This window comes from Aotus nancymaae, unplaced genomic scaffold, assembly GCF_030222135.1.
Source record: "Aotus nancymaae isolate 86718 unplaced genomic scaffold, 86718_ANA_hifiasm-v0.15.2.pri h1tg000095l, whole genome shotgun sequence".
Lineage (NCBI taxonomy): Eukaryota > Metazoa > Chordata > Mammalia > Primates > Aotidae > Aotus > Aotus nancymaae.
In genome coordinates this window covers 580767-604009 of record NW_026988510.1, presented here as the reverse complement: position 1 = coordinate 604009, position 23243 = coordinate 580767, and the positions used below count along the sequence as shown (strand labels likewise).

The 23243-nt window shown below is 49.6% G+C and overlaps 1 protein-coding gene and 1 pseudogene across 3 annotated transcripts in view; one reads left to right on the top strand and one right to left on the bottom strand.

The window, feature by feature from the left end:
* ANKRD11 (ankyrin repeat domain containing 11) overlaps positions 1-10349 on the bottom strand; it is a 225046-nt gene extending 214697 nt beyond the window's left edge. For 2 of the 3 annotated variants that reach the window (XM_064369922.1, XM_064369925.1), the window contains exon 1: positions 10030-10349. The gene's annotated coding sequence lies outside the window, so the exon portion shown is untranslated. Of the gene's footprint in view, positions 1-8820; positions 8838-10029 lie in introns of those variants that run through there. The other variant, XM_064369924.1, reaches the window with a different exon arrangement.
* A 7272-nt stretch (positions 10350-17621) lies between these two features.
* LOC105726508 (large ribosomal subunit protein uL24-like) lies at positions 17622-18859 on the top strand (annotated as a pseudogene).
* The last annotated feature ends 4384 nt before the right edge of the window (positions 18860-23243 follow it).

Here is a 23243-nt window from a genome sequence, read left to right as displayed (position 1 = left end):
TTAAACTCGGTGGCTCATGCCTGTAATCCCAGCAGTTTGGGAGGCCAAGGCAGGCAGATCACCTGAGATCGGGAGTTTGAGACCAGCCTGACCAACACGGAGAAATCCCGTCTCCATTCAAAATACAAAATTAGCCAAGCATGGTGGTGCACGCCTGTAGTCCCAGCTACTCGGGAGGCTGAGGCAGGAGAATTGCTTGAACCCAGGAGGCGGAGGTTGTGGTGAGCCGAGATCACGCCACTGCACTCCAGCCTGGGCAACAAGAGCAAAACTCCATCTCAAAAAAAAAAAAAGAAAATGTTTTGAGTGTTAGCATATTTAATATATTAAGCTCTAAAGAACTTTAAATTTCAGATAGACTATTCTTAAAGTAACAAAAATATCTATGTATGTAATTTAAATAAATTAGGAGCCAAACATACAATTCTAGTGAAGAAAAAATTCACTAAGTCTAAAAATTCCTTGAAATCAAAATCAACTGTGGGGTTGTGGAATACTAACACTGCAAGTTCTCAAGACGCAGTTCAGCCTCCTCAAAGTTGGATTTCTTATTTGTCACCATTGGGAAAGGCAAAGGTTATTCAGTGTTCTGCACATCCTTTAATCAGCCAGACACCTTAGCCATAATAATTTTTTTTTTTTTTTTTCTCTTGAGACGGAGTTTCGCTCTTGTTACCCAGGCTGGAGTGCAATGGTGCGATCTCGGCTCACCACAACCTCCACCTCCTGGGTTCAGGCAATTCTCCTGCCTCAGCCTCCTGAGTAGCTGGGATTACAGGCACGCGCCACCATGCCCAGCTTATTTTTTCTATTAGTAGAGACGGGGTTTCATCATGTTGACCAGGATGGTCTCAATCTCTTGACCTCATGATCCACCCGCCTCGGCCTCCCAAAGTGCTGGGATTACAGGCTTGAGCCACCGCGCCCGGCTAGCCATAATAATTTTTAAAGTTAATCCTTTAGAGTGTGGTGTTCTGGGTTTTTTTTTTTTTTAATCTTTTTTACTTTTACTTCCTGTTTTGCAAAATGTGAAACCACATCTGGAAACATGGTGAATACTAACAAAGCTTGATTTCTTAAAAGTAAAATAAGGTGGCCAGGCGCAGTGGCTCACGCCTATAATCCCAGCACTTTGGGAGGCCGAGGTGGGTGGATCAGAAGGTCAAGAGATCAAGAACATCCTGGTCAACAAAGTGAACCCGTCTCTACTAAAAATACAAAAATTAGCTGGGCGTGGTGGCACGTGCCTGTAGTCCCAGCTACTCGGGAGGCGGAGGCAGGAGAAATTGCCTGAACCCAGGAGGTGGAGGTTGCAGTGAGCCGAAATCGCACCATTGCACTCCAGCCTGGGTAACGAGTGAAACTCCGTTTCAAAAAAAAAAAAAAAAAGTAAAATAAGGCCGGGCGCGGTGGCTCAAGCCTGTAATCCCAGCACTTTGGGAGGCTGAGACAGGCGGATCACGAGGTCAAGAGATGGAGACCATCCTGGCCAACATGGTGAAACCCCGTCTCTATTTTTTTTTTTTTAATAAAAAAGAAAAAAAATTTTTTTGAAAAGTAAAATAAGGCCGGGCGCGGTGGCTCACGGCTGTAATCCCAGCACTTTGGGAGGCCGAGGCGGGTGGATCACAAGGTCAAGAGATCAAGACCATCCTGGTCAACATGGTGAAACCCCATCTCTACTAAAAATACAAAAAAAAAAAAATAGCTGGGCATGGTGGCGCGTGCCTGTAATCCCAGCTACTCAGGAGGCTGAGGCAGGAGAACTGCCTGAACCCAGGAGGCGGAGGTTGCGGTGAGCCGAGATCGCGCCATTGCACTCCAGCCTGGGTAACAAGAGCGAAACTCCATCTCAAGAAAAAAAAAAAAAACTAAAATAAGGTCCCTCACTGCTTCTTATCTTCTCTATTTTAGATAAGTTTAAACAGTATAACCATAATGATCTCAAGCTTACATCATCATCCAGAATTAAATCAAAGTCTTCTTTGATTTTGCCAGATATGAATGCAGCGGTAAGCTAATCGTAACTCTGGTAAAACCTCAGGAACCAAGCACCCTCTGCAATCTTCCCTTTACTTGGAAATACAGCATTCATTATTCCAGGAGATTAGCATTTAAGTCTGAAAACTGCCATGGCGGGGAGAGAAAGGGCTACTTACTATCAATGCACCAAGAAAAGAGGTCTATTTTCTAATTTTACATGAAAAATAACCTTTGATATCACAAAGTTATTAAGTATTTACAAAGAAAATCTCAATTTAAGCCATTCTTTTTTTTTTTTTTTTTTTTGAGACAGTCTCGCTCTGTTACTTACCCAGGCTGAAATACAGTGGCGCGATCCTAGCTCACTGCAACCTCCGCCTCCCGGGTTCAAGTGATTCACCTGTCTCAGCCTCCCAAGTAGCTGGGACTATAGGCGCGCGCCACCACACCCAACAAATTTTTGTATTTTTAGTAGAGACAGGGTTTCACCATGTTGGCCAGGATGGTCTCAATCTCTTGACCTCATGATCCACCTGCCTCGGCCTCCCAAAGTGCTGGGACTACAGGCATGAGCCACCGTGCCTGGCCAGACATTCTTAAAAGTCACATTTTTTAGAGTTAAGTAATGAGGGGGAAAGTTTTATGAATTTTACCATGAAAGAAGAAACGTTCATATAATTGATCAAAATGTTTTATGTTGAGAAAAAGCCAACATTTTCAAATAATGAACAGGTGCACGTTGGTTGCTTTACAAGTGGAAAAAAGAGTGCCTACAGATTTGCAGGATAATAAATAATTCACTGCACAGATGCAAAGGACAGGCCTGGAAACAGGTCTCACCCTCCACCAGCCACAAGGACGCGCCGTAACTGAGACAGCAGCACTCCGACAGCTGCCTCAACCTTGACCTCCAAGAAAAAGAGAGAAAGCGGGTGTGGGGTAGCTCAGAAGACTGGATTTTCGGTCAAGAAGATTCAGTCCTTTCAGCCCCTGAAAAATCTCGGCCATACTGACAGGATGGCTTTTACTTTCACAATGAAAACCCTCTTAACTCCATTCACAAAGCCAGCTTTAGAACTGTGGGGCTTCTGGCCAGGTGCAGTAGTGGACACCTGTAATCCCAGCACTTTGGGAGGCCCAAACGGGTGGATCATCTGAGGTCAGGAGTTCGAGACCAGCCTAACCAATATAGTGAAAGCCGGTCTCTACTAAAAAAGAAATCCAAAAATTAACCAGGCATGGTGGTAAGCACCTATAATCCCAGCTACCTGAGAGGCTGAATCAGGATAATTGCTTGAACCCGGGAGGCAGAGAGTGCAGTGAGCCGAGATCACGCCACTGCACTCCAGCCTGGGTAACAGAGTGAGACTCTAGCTCAAAACAAAAACCAAAACAAAACTGTGGGGTTTCTTAGACTTAGAATAGTGTCTGAATGTGTTCCACCACAACCAACCAGTTTGCCTCCACCAGACACCCTCGCCCCTTACTGTAAACCCAAAAAGCTAAAACAAACCTCAATCTCCCAAATATACCCATAGTCTTTTCAAAAGCAATCTTCTGCCATTACTTAACAGTCTCATTTAAAAAGAAACTCTGGGGCCGGGCGCGGTGGCTCACGCCTGTAATCCCAGCACTTTGGGAGGCCGAGGCGGGTCGATCACGAGGTCAAGAGATCGAGACCATCCTGGTCAACATGGTGAAACCCCGTCTCTACTAAAAATACAAAAAATTAGCTGGGCATGGTGGTGTGTGCCTGTAATCCCAGCTACTCGGGAGGCTGAGGCAGGAGAATTGCCTGAACCCAGGAGGCGGAGGTTGCGGTGAGCCGAGATCGCGCCATTGCACTCCAGCCTGGGTAACAAGAGCGAAACTCCGTCTCAAAAAAAATAAATAAATAAAATAAAAAAGAAAAAGAAACTCTGAAAACCTAAACATATGGTAAAATCAGTAAGGCACACCTCCATTTCGTTGTATTTCCCTACAAAGAGATTTTTCTTCATTAAAATGTGAAAATTTTCACATGACCCCACTTGTTTGGCTACATTCGGCCAGAAAGTTACAAACGAAACACTGAATTCTCATAAGCAGCAGCAGAAAACTACACTCGGCCCAGACTGATTTCAACCTAGCCTCTACAGCAACTGACACTTTGATGGAAAGGATGAGGAAATCAGAATAAAAACTGCTTCCGGCCTTCTACTTTGGCCTAAAAACAGCAGTGCTACTAAAACTACTTTCACAGAAAGCACTTTCTTCCCACAAAGACAACTCCCTCTTTAATTATGTTTCTTAATCTCTTATTCTCAATTTTGAAAGTCTCAAAGTCTCAATTTTGAAAACTGTGTTCCCACCTCTATCTAAATTATAAAAGCAAATTTGTAATGAAAACAAATGGGGCCAGGCACAATGGCTCACGCCTATAACCCCAACACTTTAGGAGGCTGAGGTAAGCCCAGAAGGCTGAGGCCTACGGCAACATAGGGAGAGCCTGTTTCTACAAAAAGGAAAAGATAAACTAGATGGACATGGTGGCACAGGCCTGTAGTCCCAGCTCCTAAGGAGTCTGAGGTGGGAGGATCGCTTCAGCCCAGACAGTCGAGGCTGAAGAGAGCCGTGTTAATGCACCTGGCCACTACACTCCAGCCTGAGCAACATAGCAAGACGGTGCCTCAAAAAAAAAAAAAAAGGCCGCGCGCGGTGGCTCACGCCTATAATCCCAGCACTTTGGGAGGCCAAGGCGGGTGGATCACGAGGTCAAGAGATCGAGACCATCCTGGTCAACATGGTGAAACCCCGTCTCTACTAAAAATACAAAAAAAAATTAGCTGGGCATGGTGGCGCGTGCCTGTAGTCCCAGCTACTCGGGAGGCTGAGGCAGGAGAATTGCCTGAACCCAGGAGGCGTAGGTTGCGGTGAGCCGAGATCGCGCCATTGCACTTCAGCCTGGGTAACAAGAGCGAAACTCCGTCTCAAAAAAAAAAAAAAGAGAGAGATCGAGACCATCCTGGCCAACACAGTGAAACCCCATCTCCAAAAAAAAAGACTTGCTAAAAGGAAGTGATATTAAACTAAGATGCAAAGACTGAGTGGGAGTTAGTGGCAGCTGAGATTGGGGGAGCTGCACTGGAGGCAGCGAGAGATACATTAAAGCCGTGCCACAAACTATGGCACGTGGCCCAACTGAGGAAAGGAGAGGCCAATGCAACCAGAACGACCCACTATCTGACTGGAGGCCTGGGGCAGGGTAAAGAACGGGGGCATGGGGGTGCGGGGAGGAAAAGAAATAAAAATTTAAAAACGAAAAATAAAAAAAGAACGGGGCTTGGAATCAGAGTGAGGCCACAATCATCATTTGGGACGTTATCATAAAACTAAGATTTGAGGCCAGGCGTGGTGGCTCACACCTGTAATCTCAGCACTTTGGGAGGCTAAGCCTAGCAGATCACTTGAGGTCAGGAGTGTGAACCAGCCTGGCCAACATGGTAAAACTCCTTGTTTGCTAAAAATACAAAAAAATTAGCCAGGCATGGTGGTGGGCGCCTATAATCCCAGCTACTCAGGAGGCTGAGGCAGGAGAATTGCTTGAACCCAGGAGGTGGAGGTGGAGGTTGCGGTGAGCCGAGATCATGCCACTGTACTCCAGCCTAGGCAACAAAGTGAGACTCTGTCTCAAAAAAAAACAAAAACAAAAACAAATTGAAACTCTACCTCATATATACATAAAATAAGCATAAGCTGAATCTGGCTTTAATGTAAGAGATGCCATGAATAAGGTCTCTCAAATAAACAAAAGCCACTTAATAGAAACAAGGGGCAAGACGCAGCGCTCACGCCTCTAATCCCAGCACTACAGGAGGCTGACGGGGGTAGATCTCTTGGGCCCAGGACTTCAAGACCAGCCTGGCCAACACAGAGAGACCCTCTCTCTGTATCGAGAAAAAGAAGAGGCAGGAGAATCACTTGAACCCGGGAGGCAGACGTTGCAGTGAGCCCAGATCACACCATTGCACTCCATCCTGGGAGACAGATTAGAGCAAGACTCCATCTCAAAAATATATAAATAATATACAATAAAATAATAGAAATAGTGGCCGGGTGTGCTGGCTCACGCCTGTAACCTCAGCACTTTGGGAGGCCGAGGTGGGTGGATCACGAGGTCAAGAAATTGAGACGATTCTGGTGAAACCCTGTCTCTACTAAAAACAGAAAAAATTATCGAGGCATGGTGGCACGCGCCTCTAGTCCAAGACACTCGAGAGGCCGAGGCAGGAGAATGGCTTGAACCCGAGAGGCAGAGGCTGCAGGGAGCCGAGATTGCACCACTACACTCCAGCCTGGCAGACAGAGCAAGACAATGTCTCAAAACATAAAACAAAGTAAAATAATAGAAAGAGCTATCAAAATTAACAAAGCACTCATTAAAATGGATCATTTCCTAAGCCTAAAAAGGCTTCTATGGCAATTATCTAACTGCCTGACTTCCAGGAGCTAAGGATTGACACCTTCTTTCATACAGCTTCACAAGAAAAACTAGAAAAGTTCAATTGCACAGACATTCCATTTAAAATTCAAATTAAGGCCGGGCGCCGTGGCCTGTAATCCTAGCACTATGGGAGGCTGAGGCAGGTAGACGGCAAGGTCAGGAGTTTGAGACCAGCCTGGCCAATATGGTGAAACCCCAAATCTACTAAATATATAAAAATTAGCCAGGCATGTTGGCATGCACCTGTAGTCCCAGCTACTCGGGAGGCTGAGGCAGAAGAATCACTTGAACCAGGAGACGAAGGGTGCAGTGAGGCGAGATCCCACCACTGCACTCCACCCTGGGCGACAGAGCAAGACTCTAAAAAATTCAAATTCAGAGAACACATACTAAAAACATTTCAAGATTTCAAGACAATAACTTTTAGTTATTTGAATTCATTCCATTTTTCTATAAAGTTTATCAAACAGGCCTCAGTCAATTCCCACAGAGCCCTGACTACACAGCAGTAATAAACTGACACAGCGTACCATCAGACAAGGAGCGCATCATCATTTTCACCTGTTACCTACAAATACTTTGCTAGGAAGAGACATTCATCCATCACACTTGCCATATGAGGGATGAAGGGACTTACACAGGGTAATGGACAGATCAAAACACTTATTTTGGCAACAAAATGCAGATTATTTTCTGAACTAGCATTTACTGATACTAATTATGTTATTTAATTGATAATGGGCTCACTGCCCATATGCAAGTAAGTCTACTCTTATATTTGACCAAGCATAACGTTTCTGTATCAAACCTACTTAAGAAGTCATAAGAAGACGCCAGGCACAGTGGCTCACGCCTGTAATCCCAGCACTTTGGAGGCAAAGGCAGGTGGATCATGAGGTCAGGAGTTCAAGATCAGCCTGGCCAAGATGGTGAAACCCCATCTCTACTAAAAATAGAAAAATTAGCCAGGCATGGTGGCGGGTGCCTGTAATCCCAGCTACTAGGGAGGCTGAGGCGGAGGTTACAGTGAGCCAAGATCGAACCACTGCACTCCAGCCCGAGCAACACAGTGAGACTCCATCTCAAAAAAAAAAGAAAAAAAAAAAAAAGCACAAAAAGCTCAGAAAAATATTCTCATATACAAACGGCATAGGTTTTTAAACTCTATTTGTAGGGAGTTCTACTTGTCACTGTACCAACACTGTAATTACAGCTAATGTGACGGCCACTGAGCAGCAGCCCATCTGGGTGCGATGAAAGCCACTGCTGGTGTGCGGTGATGAGCATGGCTAGTCCGGAGAACAGCATCTGATGGCGGCAAGGCAAGTCAGAAGGCAACACAAATTAGAGCTGCAAAAGAGGAACTCAGGATTTAAAGGTGACACATTTAAAGACAAACTTCTGCTAAATTGTGTTACATTTTACCACAGTAAAAATAAAACACAAGAAAAAACTGCTGAAAGTTTCAAGTTTCGGTCAAATTTAGCAATATCTTGCGGGGAACTTTTCAACAAACTCAAGAGGCACACACAAAGAACAGAGAAAACGTCACAGCGACTAGGTCTTTGTTCCCTCCCATCCCGTTCCATTCAGATGGCCAGCCTATCAAATGAGATCCTGCTCTTAGGGGAGAAACGACAGAAACAGGAGAACCACCGCTGAATGGAGGGTGGGGGAGGCCACACCAACCATACTAGATCCAATGCAAGGGTCACAATGAAAGCTGAGGAAGATATCGACCCCACTCCCCCACCCCCGTTTTTTTTTTCTGGTTTAACTACAGTTGCAAAGTAGTATCAGAAGACTTGTGCAATCATTCTCTAATAGAACTCTAGGTCTCCCAAGGCAGCCAACACTTAGTAATGAGAAATCCAGGTCTGAGAGACACCAACTAAACAGTCTCAGGGTCTCTGATTTTGAACTATCCAAGTTATGCCATTGACTGGGTCTGCACACAACAAAAATAGTAACTGTTTCAACGGCATTTTTTCCACAAGCAATTTCATCTTATATGTCTCATCACTCCAAAAAGGATCAAAAGATTCTAAGTTTTGCAGTTCAACAATTGTGTACACTCATTTCTCATTTCAAGTGTTAAGGATATTGCTCAAATCACTGCATAAAACTCTCTCTTCATATAAGAAAGCCTGAAATCTGATTTCTCTACCAAAAAAACCTTGTTCCTGCAAATGGATACAAAACTAATCACAACCTGCAAAACCCAGGAAACCTAAGCATGTTTACATCTTAACCGTTAGAAGAAAAATAGTTTTAACGCATAGGTAGCTGGTAGACCAGCTTCATCTTCCCAAGCGTCTTCTAAAACTCCCTGGAAGCTGGTATACAACACTAACCTTCCAAAAACACAACAGGAACAGAAAATCTTAGTGAGGCACGGGGAAAAGAGCAGGCCTCGAGAAAAATCAAGACTCCCCCCGCCCAACCTTCCCACGACACAGATACAAGAGTTAACAGTACAATCCCTCTTTGAGAGGGGACTGAATCAATGTGGCAGGGCCAACCCTATACACACACACACACACACGCACACGCGCGCGCGCACACACACACACACACCACACACAGCTACCGCCCTGCCAGGGGATGATGAAATGAGGAACGGAAATTAACATTTCAGGCAACGTCTCACATTGTTCCTTGAGGCCAAGGGCTGCTGTTGCAGCCGCCACCGCCACCGCTTTCCTCCCAGCCGCCCCCCCGGCCCGCCTACCCTCCCCCTAACACCCCCAGCACGGCTACCCGCATTCCTGCCCCTCCTCGGCCTACGCGCGCCTCCAGCAACTCTGACGCCCCCAGGTCCCCCGTTCGCCCGCCCCCTCCGGCTCGGAGCCCGAGAGCCGCCTGCTCTCACTTCAAAACAGCGATAATAATAGGGACGCTGAGAATAACAACTAGGACCAGCACCGCGAAGGCGCCCCTCTCGCGGGTCAGAGGTCGGCGCCTCCGCTCCGCAGCACCCGGCACCCGCCCGGGGCCCCCTGGAGGCCCCTCCCGGCAGCCCCAGGTCCCCAACACCCCTCAGGCCCGCCCCGGAGCCCCTCGTCCGCCTCTGACGACCGCCCCGGGCCCCCGGCCACCCAGGCCCGCCGCGGAGACCCCCGTCCGCCTCTCACGGCCGCCCAGGCCCGCAGCGGAGCCCCCAGTTGGTCCCTCACAGCCGCCCCGAGACCCCGGTCACCCAGACGGGCCCGGAGCCACCGTCCGCCCCTCACGGCCACCTCGAACCGCTCGGCCTCCCTCACGGCGTTCCGAGCTCCCCCGACCTCCCGGGCCCGCCCCGGAACCCCTATTGGCCCCTCACGGCCACCCCGTGCCCCTAAAGACCCCAGGCCGGCCCCGGGACCCATTACTGGCCCCTCACGACAGCCCCGGGCCCCCAAAGCCCCCCGCCCACCCGGCCCCGGACCCGGACCCGGATCCCCAGGCCCGTCCCGAGGCCCGAGGCGCAGCTCCGCCGCCGGGGAAGGCCTGCAGGCCGCAAGGCCGCGCGAATGACCCGCGCCCGCCCCGACCACCACCCCCAGGCCAGCGGCACCTCTCACCGGGCTCCGAGGGCTGCGCGGCTCCGCGGCGGCTCACCGGCGGGGCGCGGGCGCTGCCCATGCAGCCCGCGGCCGCGTTTCCCGGGCCGCGCGGCCCGAGCGCGAAGGCGGCGGCGGCGGCGGCGGCGCGGGCTCGGACCCGGCCGAGCTGCGAGGGCCGGCGGGAGGCGAGCCCGCCCCTCGGGCGCGCCCACGGCTCGGGCGAGCGCCGCGACTCCCGGTGTGGACGCTACTGAGGGGCCGTCTGGCCGCGGGCTCGGCGGCGGCGCCTCCCCGGCTGGGGCCCTCGGTCCATCGCGCACCGTCTCAGGGCGGCCTCTGGCTCCAGGACCCAGCGGCGGCTGCGGCGGGCGCCGGCCACATGAGACGCTCCCGCCCATTGGCCCGCCGTATCCGCCACCGCCATTGGCCCGCCCCGGCCGGCCGTAGGGGCTGCGCACGTCACAGCGTCGGGAGGAAGCTCGCTAATGGAGTGAAGGGGCGAGGCGGGATTGACAGCCTCTGTGGCGGCCCGGAGGCGGGACTAGGAGGACGTCCCGGTAACGATTGGGCAGGGTCCTGCGCAAGGGCGCACGCGACGCTAGGAGCAGCGAGCAACGGGATTGGCTGCTTCCGTCGCAAAGGGCGTGGGTCTTGCATTCTCGGGCCTGGCGATTGGTCTTTCGAAGTGCCGGAAGCGATAGGGATGTGGCCTGGAAACAAAATCTGGTATTCAAGCGCTGCGAGACAAAACGTCCGCTTCGCGGGCCGTAGCGGCGGGTACTTATGGTGTACCCGTGGTCTCTTGCCTGTCCCGCGGCCATCTCGGGCCACGCACGGCCCGCCCCCCGGAAGGCCCGGCTTCCGGCCGCACTGCCCTGGCGGGCGTCACGGGGCACGGAGCCCTGGGCGGCGGCCAAGGGAGGGGAAGGGACCGGGGCCTCGGGGCGGTCGCTCGGGGAGGGCTCTGGCCGCGCAGCCCCGCTCCCGCGCGGTGAAGCTTCCTCTGCCAATCCCAGGGAACAGCCCCCGGGTGGATCGCGGTCGCGGCTCGAGAGCGCCTGGGCCTCCCGCTTTGAGAGCCTGAGCCGCAGCCCCTGCCTTGCTAGTTCTGCAAGACGCGAAAAAGGTAGATGAGAACTGGTTTTGTTTGCAGCTAAAATTTATCAAGCCTCTGATAAGTATGGATCCTGTTCTAAGTGCACCTGTGTTCTCATCCAGCACTAAAACCAGAAAAGCCACGTGAACAAAATCGGTGCACCTTTGAGTGTCTTTATTTTTTTATTTTATTTTATTTTATTATTTTTTTGTTTTTTTAAAGACGGGGTTTCACCATGTTGGTCAGGCTGGTCTTGAACTCCCGACCTCAGGTGATCGGCCCGCCTTGACCTCCAAAGTGCTTGGGTTACAGGCGTGAGCCACCACGCCCGGCCCGAGTCTCTTTTTTTAATTCTGCATCTTACTGAAGTCTAAGACAGCTGGTAAGCAAAATATTTACAAGCCTCAAATTACGAAATACTGGAATTGCGAAGTCCTGAGCGGATAGACCGTGAAGATGGTCTTTCCCCTTGGGCAACACGCAGTATGTCCAGTGACCTTCAGTTGTTAAACCGCCCATATTCAAATCCCAGCCTTACCAGTAACTAGCAGTCACCCTGGAGGCTTTGCCTCTCAGATCTTCAGTTTCTTGATGGGTAAAATGGGAACTACAAGTAGCATTTCTTTTTTTTTTTTTTCTCTTTGAGTCAGGGTCTCACTCGGTCGCCCATGCTGGAGTGCACTGCTAACTGCATCTTCCGCCTCTCGGGCTCAGAGGATCCTCCCAACAGCCTCCTAAGTAGCTGGGACCACAGGCAGGCACCACACCTGGCTAATTTTTAAAATTTTCATAGAGAAAGGATCTTGCTGTGTTGCCCAGGCTGGTGTCAAAATCCTGGACTCAAGCTACCCTCCCTCCTGAGCTTTCCAGAGTGCTGGGATTATAGACATGAGCCACCGCACCCGCCCGTAGCACCTGTTTCAGACTCATAGGGAAGATTAAATGAAGAGGCTGTAGCATGGTGCTTGGCGGGAGAGCTGTGGAAGCATTAGTTATGGTAGTATAGTTATGGTAGTAACCATTAGTTATAGCTTGGCGGGAGCTCTGTGGAAGCATTAGTTATAATGCTTATAACTAATAACCATTAGTTATGGTAGTAACCATTAGTTATAGTAACCATTAGTTATAACTAACTACCATTAGTTATGGTAGTAACCATTAGTTATAGCTTGGCGGGAGCTCTGTGGAAGCATTAGTTATGCTGTAACTGGACTTTTAGCCTCCTGTAGGCAGCCAGATTTTGGTCTTTACCCCCAACTACTCATGGCATTGGATGAGGGTGAACAGCTGATAAAAACAGCCGATGTGCAGGGCGCAGTGGCTCACTCCTGTAATCACAGCACTTTGGGACCCCGAGGCGGGCGGATCACAAGGTCAGGAGTTTGAGATCAGCCTGACCAACATGCTGAAAACCCGCCTCCACTGAAAATACAAAAAAATTAGCCGGGCTTGGTGGCACGTGCCTGTCTGTAATCCCAGCTACTCAGGAGGCTGAGGCAGGAGAATCACTTGAACCTAGGAGGTGGACGGTTGCAATGAGCCAAAATCGCGCCACTACACGCCAGCCTGGGCAACAGAGCAAGACTCTGTCTCAAAAAAAAAACAAAAACGAAAGCATAGCCGTGTATGGGCTGATGAGCGTTCATCAGTAGCTGATCAAGGGTTTCCATATTTGCCTCACTGGAAGAAATATCTGGTAAAATCAACAAAATTCACAGTCCTGGACCCCATCATCACCCGTTGAATTAATCGAGATGAGGGGGGACTAGAAATTGGTATTTTTTTATTTTGGTCCCTCAGAATACTCATCATTGGGAAGCTTTGAAAAACATCAAGCTGAGCAGTCAAGCTCACACTCAGGAATTTCTTCCCCTGGGGCTGAGGGGCGTGGTAGTCACAGGAGCTGGCAGCGCAGTCCAGCTTCAAGTGATCCTCCCGCCTGAGTAGCTGAGATTACAAGCGAGCACCACCATGCTCAGCTATCAAGGAAATTTCAAGTATGAAATATTAATATGAATCAGCAGGCAGTTGGCCTTGGAAACAGAATCTGAAACTACACTAAGGTAAAAGCAAACTGAATTTCAACAGAAGCAGAACATGTAGAGAAAAATGCAGATTAAAGGGAAAGAAGCCAGGTAATGCATTAATTAGAAAAACTTTGAGGCTGGGTGAGGTGGCTCATGCCTGCAATCCCAGCACTTTGGGAGGCCGAGGCAGGCAGATCACTGAGGTCAGGAGTTTCAGACCAGCCTGGCCAACATGGTGAAACGCTGTCTCTACTAAAAATACAAAAATTAGCCGGGCGCGGTGGCTCAAGCCTGTAATCCCAGCACTTTGGGAGGCTGAGGCGGGTGGATCACGAGGTCAAGAGATCGAGACCATCCTGGTCAACATGGTGAAACCCCGTCTCTAGTAAAAATACAAAAAAAAAAAAACTAGCTGGGCGTGGTGGCGTGTGCCTGTAGTCCCAGCTACTTGGGAGGCTGAGGCAGGAGGATTGCTTGAACACAGGAGGCGGAGGTTGCAGTGAGCCGAGATTGTGCCACTGCACTCCAGCCTGGCGCCTGGCAACAGAATGAGACTCCATCAAAAAAAAAAAAAAAAAAAAATTAGTTGGGCATGGTGACGGGTGCCTGTAATCCCAGCTACCTGGGAGGCTGAGGCAGGAGAATCACTTGAATCCTGGAGGCAGAGGCTGCTGTGAGCTGAGATCGCACCACTGCACTCCACTGAGGGCAACAGAGCAAGACTCCATCTCAAAAAAAAAAAAGAGTTGGCATTTTATCCTAAGGGAAAAGGTAAGCCATCAGAGGGTTGTGGGAAGGTGGGTGGGAGATGGTCCGACCTGCCTGAAAGGATGGCTGTGAGATGATGAACGCACAGAGACAGGTGCAGATGGAGTAGAGACAGCTGGACTGAAGATGATCGGCAAGGTTCTGTGGGCAGTAAAAGAAGGTTCAGGGTGAGGTTAGCATTGCCTGGAAGACAGCCTTAAGGAAGGGGCCAGTTTGGGTGAAAAAAAGAGTTTAGTTTTTTCTTTTTTTTTGGGATGGAGTTTCACTCTTGTTACCCAGGCTGGAGTGCAATGGTGCGATCTCAGCTCACCACAACCTCCTCCTCCTGGGTTCAAGCAGTTCTCCCGCCTCAGCCTCCCGAGTAACTGGGACTACAGGCGCGCGCCACCATGCCCAGCTAATTTTTGTATTTTTAGTAGAGACAGGGTTTCATCTTGTTGACCAGGATGGTCTCGATCTCTTGACCTCATGATCCACCCGCCTCAGCCTCCCAAAGTGCTGGGATTATAGGCGTGAGCCACCGCACCCAGCCGAGTTTAGTTTTTTTTTAATTTTTTTTTTTTTACCTTGAGGCTTTTTTTTTTTAAGAGTTTAGTTTTGTGCACTTAAAGTCTGAGATGCTCTTTGGTCCTGCTGCGTGGGTGATGGGTACAGGGCATCGGGCGCAGCCACCGAAAGCGGAGAGGCAGCAAGACAGAAGCAGGAGGAGGGATGTCGTCGGGGTGCAGCAGTGCTACTTGGTCTATAGCAGCGGGGGACCAGTGAAGGTTTCCAACACGAGGCTTAAAGATCAAACTCCTATTTTAAAACATCACCCTCAAAACAGCCTGAAGGGAGAGGCCAGGTGGGAAGCTGTTGCAGTAGTTCAAGTAGAAACGGGAGGATACAGAGAGGTGGGGGGGTCGGGCAGGCAGCCGGCACAGCCCCAAGGGGCCATGGGGACAGGTCCTGGAGTGCCAGCATTGCCACATCCTCCAAACTGGAAATTAAATTTTTTGTGACATTTCACTAAGTGCAGTTAATTTTTTTTTTTTTTTGAGACACAGTCTCGCTCTGTTGCCAGGTGCCAGGCTGGAGTGCAGTGGTGCGATCTCAGCTCACTGCAATCAACCTCTACCTCCTGGGTTCAAGCAATTCTCCTGCCTCAGCCTCCCAAGTAGCTGGGACTACAGGCGTGCAACACCACACCCAGCTAATTTTTGTATTTTAGTAGAGGCGGGGTTTCACCGTGTTGGCCAGGATGGTCTCAATCTCTTGACCTCATGATCCGCCTGCCTTGGCCTCCCAAAGTGCTGGGATTACAGGGGTGAGCCACCACACCCGGCCCCAGTGCTGTTTTGTGTAGCCAAACACTCAGGCACTGCCTCTGCCAGATGACCTCCTAGATCTGGCACACCCATGGGGAAGAGCCCAGCACCAGGCAGTGTTGGACAACTGCCCTTCTGGGAAGTGATGTGCAGACTTCATTTTGCCCCTAAACAAAGGCTTTCAAGGCTGCTCCACAGTCCTCGTCCTGTTCCCTCATGACACCCCACTCTCAGCTGTGGACTGGGCCGGCGAAGGACCTCCTGGCCTGTAGGGTCCAGCCCTACAGGGTTCTGTGAGCCCCTCTCTGCTGGTGCGAAGATGAGAAATTGTAGAAATAAAAGGCACAAGACAGAGATCGAGAAAAGAGAGTTTGGGCCCGGGGTCCACTGCTACCCAGACCGCGGAGACCAGCAGTGCCCCCGAATGCCTGGACGCTCCCACTTTTATTGAGTTGCAAATCTGGGGACAGGGTAGGTAGGGCGTGGTCTTGGAGGTCAGAGACTGGGGGCAGGGTGGATAGGGCGTGGCATTCAGGTCGGGGCGCAGGAATTTCTGGCACCCGAAGTGAGGTAAGGAGCATAATGCATCAGCACTTTTTCCATACTTATCAAGAAAGAACTGAAATACTAAGATTTATGTTACTATTACTGATATATCATTTCTAAGAAAAAAGGAACCAGGTGCAGAAGCAGAACGTGAGAGTAGACATGGAACATGACCACTGAAGCACAGCATCACATAGAGACAGTTAAGACCCCGGATGTTTGTGGGTCTCCCTGACAGCCGTCAAGCCTACCGCAAGAGCTTGGAGAAGCGGAGTTTTCTTCTAACTCCTCCGGGGAAGGAGATGTCTCGGCCATTTTGGACGTCTCCTTCCCTGGCTGGCTAAACGGCAGGTGTTTTCCCAGTGCTGGTGCCACTGCACAGCCGAGGTGCCCTCCAGCAGCCCTTATGCAGGTGTGACAGAGGGCTTAAAGCATCTTGCCTTAGTGTCATTCATTTCACAGTGTCACCCCAGGTTCACACTTCTGACTTGAGAGGCTTCAGTAAAAGAATTAAGATCACCTATGAATAACTAAGATCGCATATGAATAATAACTACTACAGTTAATTTCTAGTTACTTTCTTCTTCGTTATTTATATGGAAATAGGCTGGGGCCGGCGCGGTGGCTCACGCCTGTAATCCCAGCACTTTGGGAGGCCGAGGCAGGCGGATTACGAGGTCAACAGATCGAGACCATCCTGGTCAACATGGTGAAACCCTGTCTCTACTAAAAATACAAAACATTAGCTGGGCACAGTGACGCGTGCCTGTAATCCCAGCTACTCAGGAGTTTGAGGCAGGAAAATTGCCTGAACCCAGGAGGCAGAGGTTGCGGTGAGCCGAGATCGCGCCATTGCACTCCAGCCTGAGTAGCAAGAACAAAACTCCGTCTCAGGGAAAAAAAAAAAAAGGGAAATGGGCTGAGGCTTTTGGCTCCTGCCTCGGCGCTTATGAGGTCTTTTCCCCGCACTGGCCCACCAGCAACTGCATGCGCCGTGGGACCCTCTGCCCTTTCCTTGCAGATGGCCCAGAGGTCACTGTGAAGAGAGGCAGCCCAGCCTTCTTCCTGCTTCCTCTTCTCCGCGAGTGGCAGAAATGGGCGGAGCAGGCTCACCCCTGGCCTTTCCCTTCTGCCTTCTGCCCCGGCCCTGTGGTGAGAACTGATAGCTCAGTGTGAGTCCACCAGGCCTGGCCTCAGCTCTGTGGTCAGCCACAGCTCACCAGTATTGCTAGCATTAGAATCTGGAACCCAGGCTCATTTCACAATCAGTTGTGATGTGTCTTGATTCCCAGTTACTGTAACTCTGGGGTATCACCTTCCAAATCTCAAAGGCAGGAGGAGCTGTGGGATTAAACATGATTCAGATATTCTTGGAGCCCCTGACCTCAGTACCACTAAAACTACCCCACAATTTGTTTTTGGTTTTTTTTTTTTTTTTTTTGAGACAGAGTTTCACTCTTGTTACCCAGGCTGGAGTGCAATGGCGCGATCTCGGCTCACCGCAACCTCCGCCTCCCGGGTTCAGGCAATTCTCCTGCCTCAGCCTCCTGAGTAGCTGGGATTACAGGCACGCGCCACCATGCCCAGCTAATGTTTTGTATTTTTAGTAGAGACGGGGTTTCACCATGTTGACCAGGATGGTCTCGATCTGTTGACCTCGTGATCCACCCGCCTCGGCCTCCCGAAGTGCTGGGATTACAGGCGTGAGCCACCGCACCTGGCTGTTTTTGTTTTTTTTAAGACAGTCTTGCTCTGTCACACAGGCTGCAGTGCAGTGGCACAATCTCAGCTCACTGCAACCTCTGCCTCCCGGGTTAAAGCGATTCTCCAGCCTCAGCCTCCCAAGTAGCTGGGACTACAGGCGCCTGCCACCACACCTGGCTAATTTTTTGTATTTTTAGTGGAGACTGGGTTTCATCGTGTTAGCCAGGATGGTCTCAATCTCCTGACGTAGTGATCCACCTGCCTCGCCCTCCCAAAGTGCTGGGATTACAGATGTCAGTCACTGCACCCGGCCTATTTCTTTCTTTTTATTTTTTTTAGAGACAGGGTTTCACCAGGTTGGCCAGGCTGGTCTTGAACTCCTGACCTCAGGTGACCCACCCACCTCAGCCTCCCAAAGTGCTGGGATTACAGGAGTGAGCCACTGCGCCTGGCCTATTTTTTATTTTATTTTTTATTTTTTTGAAACAGAGTCTTGCTCTGTGGTCCAGGCTGGAGTGCAATGGCACAATCTCGGTTCACTGCAACCTCCACCTCCTGGGTTCAAGCGATTCTCCTGCCTCAGGTGCCCAACTACAGGCGCCTGCCACCATGCCTGGTTGTATTTTCAGTAGTGACAGGGTTTCACCATATTGGTCAGGCTTGTCTCGAACTCCTGACCTCGGCCTCCCAAAGTACTGGGGTGACAGGTGTGAGCCACCACACCTGGCCAAGTTTTGAAACTCTAAACCCCACCTTTTGCGGCCATCACCTAAGCGGGAGCTGCCAAAATGAAGTTCAATCCCTTTGTGACTTCCGACCGAAGCAAGAATCCCAAAAGGCATTTCAATGCACCTTCCCACATTCGCAGGAAGATTATGTCCTCCCCTCTTTCCAAAGAGCTGAGACAGAAGTACAGCGTGCGATCCATGCCCATCCGAAAGGATGATGAAGTTCAGGTTGTATGAAGACACTAGAAAGGTCAGCAGATTGGCAAAGTAGTCCAGGTTTACAGGAAGAAATACGTAATCTACACTCAACGGGTGCAGCGGGAAAAGGCTAATGGCACAACTGTCCACGCAGGCATTCACCCCAGCAAGTTGGTTATCACTAGACTAAAACTGGACAAAGACCGCAAAAAGATCCTTGAACAGAAAGCCCAATCTCGCCAAGTAGGAAAGGAAAAGGGCAAATACAAGGAGGAAACAATTGAGAAGATTGAGGAAGAAAGTAATCTTATATACAAGCTTTGATTAAAACTTGAAACGAGGAAAAAAAAAAACTCTAAACCCCATACTTCGTCTGTAGCCCTATCAATTGCAGTGTCTACTGTCAAATGCTATTTTGTATTCTATTTTCTCCCCAATTTTCATTGTGGTAAAGTACATATAACATGAAACTTACTTTTATTTTATTTTTACCTTTTCTTTTAGAGACAGGGTCTCACTCTGTCCCCCAGGATGGAGTGTGGTAGTGTGACCAAGACTCACTGTAACCTTAAATTCCTGGGCTCAAGGGATCCTCCCACCTCAGCCTCCTGAGTAGCTGGGACCACAGGTATGAGCCACCACACCTAGTTAATATAAAAAAAATCTTTTTTGCCGAGATGGGGGTCTCCCTATGTTGCAAGGCTGGTCTGGAACTCCTGGCCTCAAGCAGTCCCCCAACCTCAGCCTCCCATAGTGTTGGGCTCACAGACGTGAGTCACTGTGCCCAGCCTCAATATCATGTTGTAAACCTGAAATATATATAAAATGTGTTGGAAAAAAAGTAAAAAGCTAGACTTTTTTTTTTTTTTTTTGCCTCCCGGGGTCAAGCGAACCCAGTAATCTCAGTACTTTGGGAGGCCAAGGCAGACAGATCGCCTGAGGTCAGGTGTTGAAGACCAGCCTGACCAACATGGACTGCAGTTGGATTGTAAGTATGCAATTTGTGATATATTGAGAAAAAAACACATCATATATTTAGACTTTAAAATGACACCAAAACTGATAAGGCTCTAATTAGGCAATGAAAATAAATAAAAGAGGCTGGGCAAAATGGCTCATGCCTGTAATTCCAGCACTTTGGGAGGTGGGCAGATCACCTGAGGTTGGGAGTTCAAGATCAGCCTGACCAACATGGAGAAATCCTGTCTCTACTAAAAATACAAAAAATTAGCCAAGCTTTGTGGCACATGCTTGTAGTCCCAGCTACTTGGGAGGCTGAGGCAGGAGAATCACTTGAACCTGGGGGGGCAGAGATTGCAGTGAGCTGAGATCGCATCATTACACTCCAGCCTGGGCAACAAGAGCAAAACTCTGTCTTAAAATAAATAAATAAATAAAAGGTGCAAGCTGGGCATGGTAGCTTCTGCCTATGATCCCAATACATTGGGAGGCTGAGGCTGGAGAGCTGACTGAGCCCAGGGAAGGGTGGGAGTAGAAGAAAATAAAAGTCGTTGGGCGCTGTGGCTCACCCCTGTAACCTCAGCACTTTGGGAGGCCGAGGTGGGCAGATCACCTGAGGTCAAGAGTTCAAGACCAGCCTGGCCAACATGGCGAAACCCAGGAAATGGTGGTTGCAGCGAGCCAAGATCACGCCACTGCTGAGTGAGACTCTGTCTCAAAAAAAAAAAAAAAAAAAAAAAGGAAAAGATTTCCTAAGACTTTTTCCTAGTAAGGCTGTCATAATATTGCATAATGTGTTTTATGTAATGAATTTCAGCCTGCACAAAGCAGGGACTTAGCTGGGAAGATGAATCGTGCACTCATTCAGCAAAGGTTGGAGTGCCTGCTGTTCCAAGTGCTGCTGCAGTAGCAGGGAGACAACAGCGGGATCTCAAACACCATCCCAGCAAGGACTCCAGTCTGTCCTGGGGATGCATGACTGGCACGTGATGTACCAGAAACTCCTGTGTGTGGTTGTATCCAGCACATGACACAACACTCTCTCCAGCTGCTCCTTGGATTTGGAAAGCAGCCGAAGACGTACTGGCCATGGAGGCTCCGTCCATCCCTGGAATTGAGTTGAGTGACGTGGTCAAAGCCATGGTGACAGCCAGGCCCCAGCTGTGTCAGTGGTGGGAATAACTGCAGTGCTTAAGTTACGGGGCAGCAGATTCAGAACTTCTTCCTAGTGCTGAATTCAGGAAAGGTTTAATAGCACATTCCTCAAGTCCTCAATAGTACTTCAGGATGTCTTAGCTAGAGAGGAGCTTGCAAGGGATTTTTGTTTTTTAGATGGAGTCTCGCTCTGTTGGCCAGGCTGGAGAGCAGTGGCGTGATGTCAGCTCTCCACAACCTCTGCCTCCCGGTTCCAGTGATTCTCCTGCCTCAGCCCCCGAGTAGCTGGGACTGCAGGCACGCACCACCACGCCCGGCTAATTTTTGTACTTGGAGTAGAGACAGAGTTTCGCGCTGTTGGCCAGGCTGGTCTTGAACTCCTGACCTCAGGTGATCTACCCACCTTGGCCTCCCAAAGTGCTGGGATTACAGGCATGAGCCACTGTGCCTGGCTGCAAGGGATAATCTTAAATCTCATATGACAAGTTCCCTTTTAAAATGTGTAAAATCACAGGTATCTTTGGAAAAAGAGTTTTTTGGTTTTTTTGAAACAGGGTCTTTTTCCCCTAGGCTGGAGTGCAGTGACAAAATCGAGGCTCATACAGCCTGACCCCCAGGCTCAAGCAGTCCTCCCGCCTCAGCCTCCGAGTAGCTGGGACTACAGACACACGCCAGCACCCCCAGTTATTTTTTGTGTTTCTTTGTAGAGATAGGGTCTTACCATGTTTCCCAGGCTGGTCTTGAACTCCTGGGCTCAAGCAGTCCTTCTGCCTTTGCCTCCCAAATTGCTGGGTTAACAGGCATGAGCCACTGTGCAGTCAGAAGGTGGTGGTGATAACACTTCCAGGGTTTGGGCCCCCTTCCACAAATACTCAAGTGGAAGCTGTTTTTCTCTCTCCTGGATTTCCCCTCCGGGGTCCCCTTCCACACTCCCTTTGTGGAAGCTGTCTTTCCTCTTCGGGATTTCCCCTCCGGGGTCCCCTTCCACACTCTCTGGTGGAAGCCTGTCTTCCCCTCCTAAACTCCATCTCTCTCTCTCTATTCCCTTCCACTCAGTGTGGAAGCTGCTTTCCTCTCCTGGATTCCATCTTTCTGGATTCTCTCAGTGTGAGAGGAGCTTTCCTTCTCTGGTTTCCTCCTCTGGGAACCCTTCTCACTCAGTGTGAGAGCGGCTTTTCTTTCTCTCACTCAGTGTGAGAGCTAGCTGTCCCTTTCTCTCCTTCTCCTTTTTCTCTCTCTAAATAACTCACTTTTTACAAAAAATAAATAAATAAAACACTTCCAGGAACTTAGCTAAATTTAGCAGGTAATGTTTCAAATGTTTCATACATTAAGAAGCAGGAGCTACTTTGGGAGGCTGAGATGGGAGGACTGTTTGAGGCCAGGAGTTGAGACTAGCACCGGCAACACAGCAAGACCTCAACTCTACCAAGATTAAAACATTAGCCGGCTGTGAGGCCTCCTTAAGCCCAGGAGGCCAAGACTGCAGCGAGCCATCATCATGCCACTGCCCTCCAGCCTCGGAACAGAACAAGACCCGGTCTTAGAAAAAGAAAACAGCTGGGTGCGGTGGCTCACGCCTGTAATCCCAGCACTTTGGGAGGCCGAGGCGGGTGGATCATGAGGTCAAGAGATCGAGACCATCCTGGTGAACATGGTGAAACCCCATCTCTATTAAAAACACAAAAAATTAGCTGGGCATGGTGGCACGTGCCTGTAATCCCAGCTACTCAGGAGGCTGAGGCAGGAGAATTGCCTGAACCCAGGAGGCGGAGGTTGCGGTGAGCCGAGATCGCGCCATTGCACTCCAGCCTGGGTAACAAGAGCGCAACTCTGTCAAAAAAAAAAGAAAAAAAGAAAAAGAAAACAACACAGGGACAGCGTATGTGCTCAGTATCGTATGAATTAATACATTTTGTTACTGAAACCCAGTTTTACTTTGCAACTTTAAATTTTATTTTTATTTTTATTTTTTTGACATCCCAACTTGGGGAAACTCCATGCTTGCCAACTGCAACAGATGCAGTGACTCACTCAGAAGCAACTTTAAATTTTTTTCAGAAAATTGAAGAATAGATTTTGTATGAGTTAAATATAGAAGTGCTACTGGCTGTTAAATTACTGTCAGTCACTCCCCCGTGGCCTCCACGCTGCAGGGAGGCAGCTCCTCTGCGCCCCTGGGAGCAACGGTGTCGTCCTAGACAAGCACTTCGGTTCTTCCCTTCACCTGTCAAGTGCTGCAAACAGTCTATGGAGTTTGTTCTATTTTGTCTGTTCTGTTTACAAAACTAAGTTCATATAGGACGGCCTTAGGGCCGAAGTAAACTATCAAGCTAAATAAAACATAAAACAGCAGGGACAAAAAGAAAAAAAAGGCCGGGCGCGGTGGCTCACGCCTGTAATCCAAGCCCTTTGGAGGCCAAGGCGGGCAGATCACCTGAGGTCGGGAGTTCAAGACCAGCACGACCAACATGGTGAAACCCGTCTTTACAAAAAAAAACAAACAGCCGGGACAGGGACGGTAAAACCCGAATTGCATGCTTTGGTTCCAGGCATATCTGATCTCCAAGTAATCTTGAATTTAACCTGATCAGCCCTTGTGCCCTCCAGCCAGAGCTCGCTGAGACTTCCAGAAACCAGAAACGCATTCTGACAGCACCCAGGAAACTCCCAGCGCCAGCCAGAGTCCACTTGTGTGGTTCTGTTTGTCCACGGATTCCTGAGGAGAGGGGGTCTTAAGTGG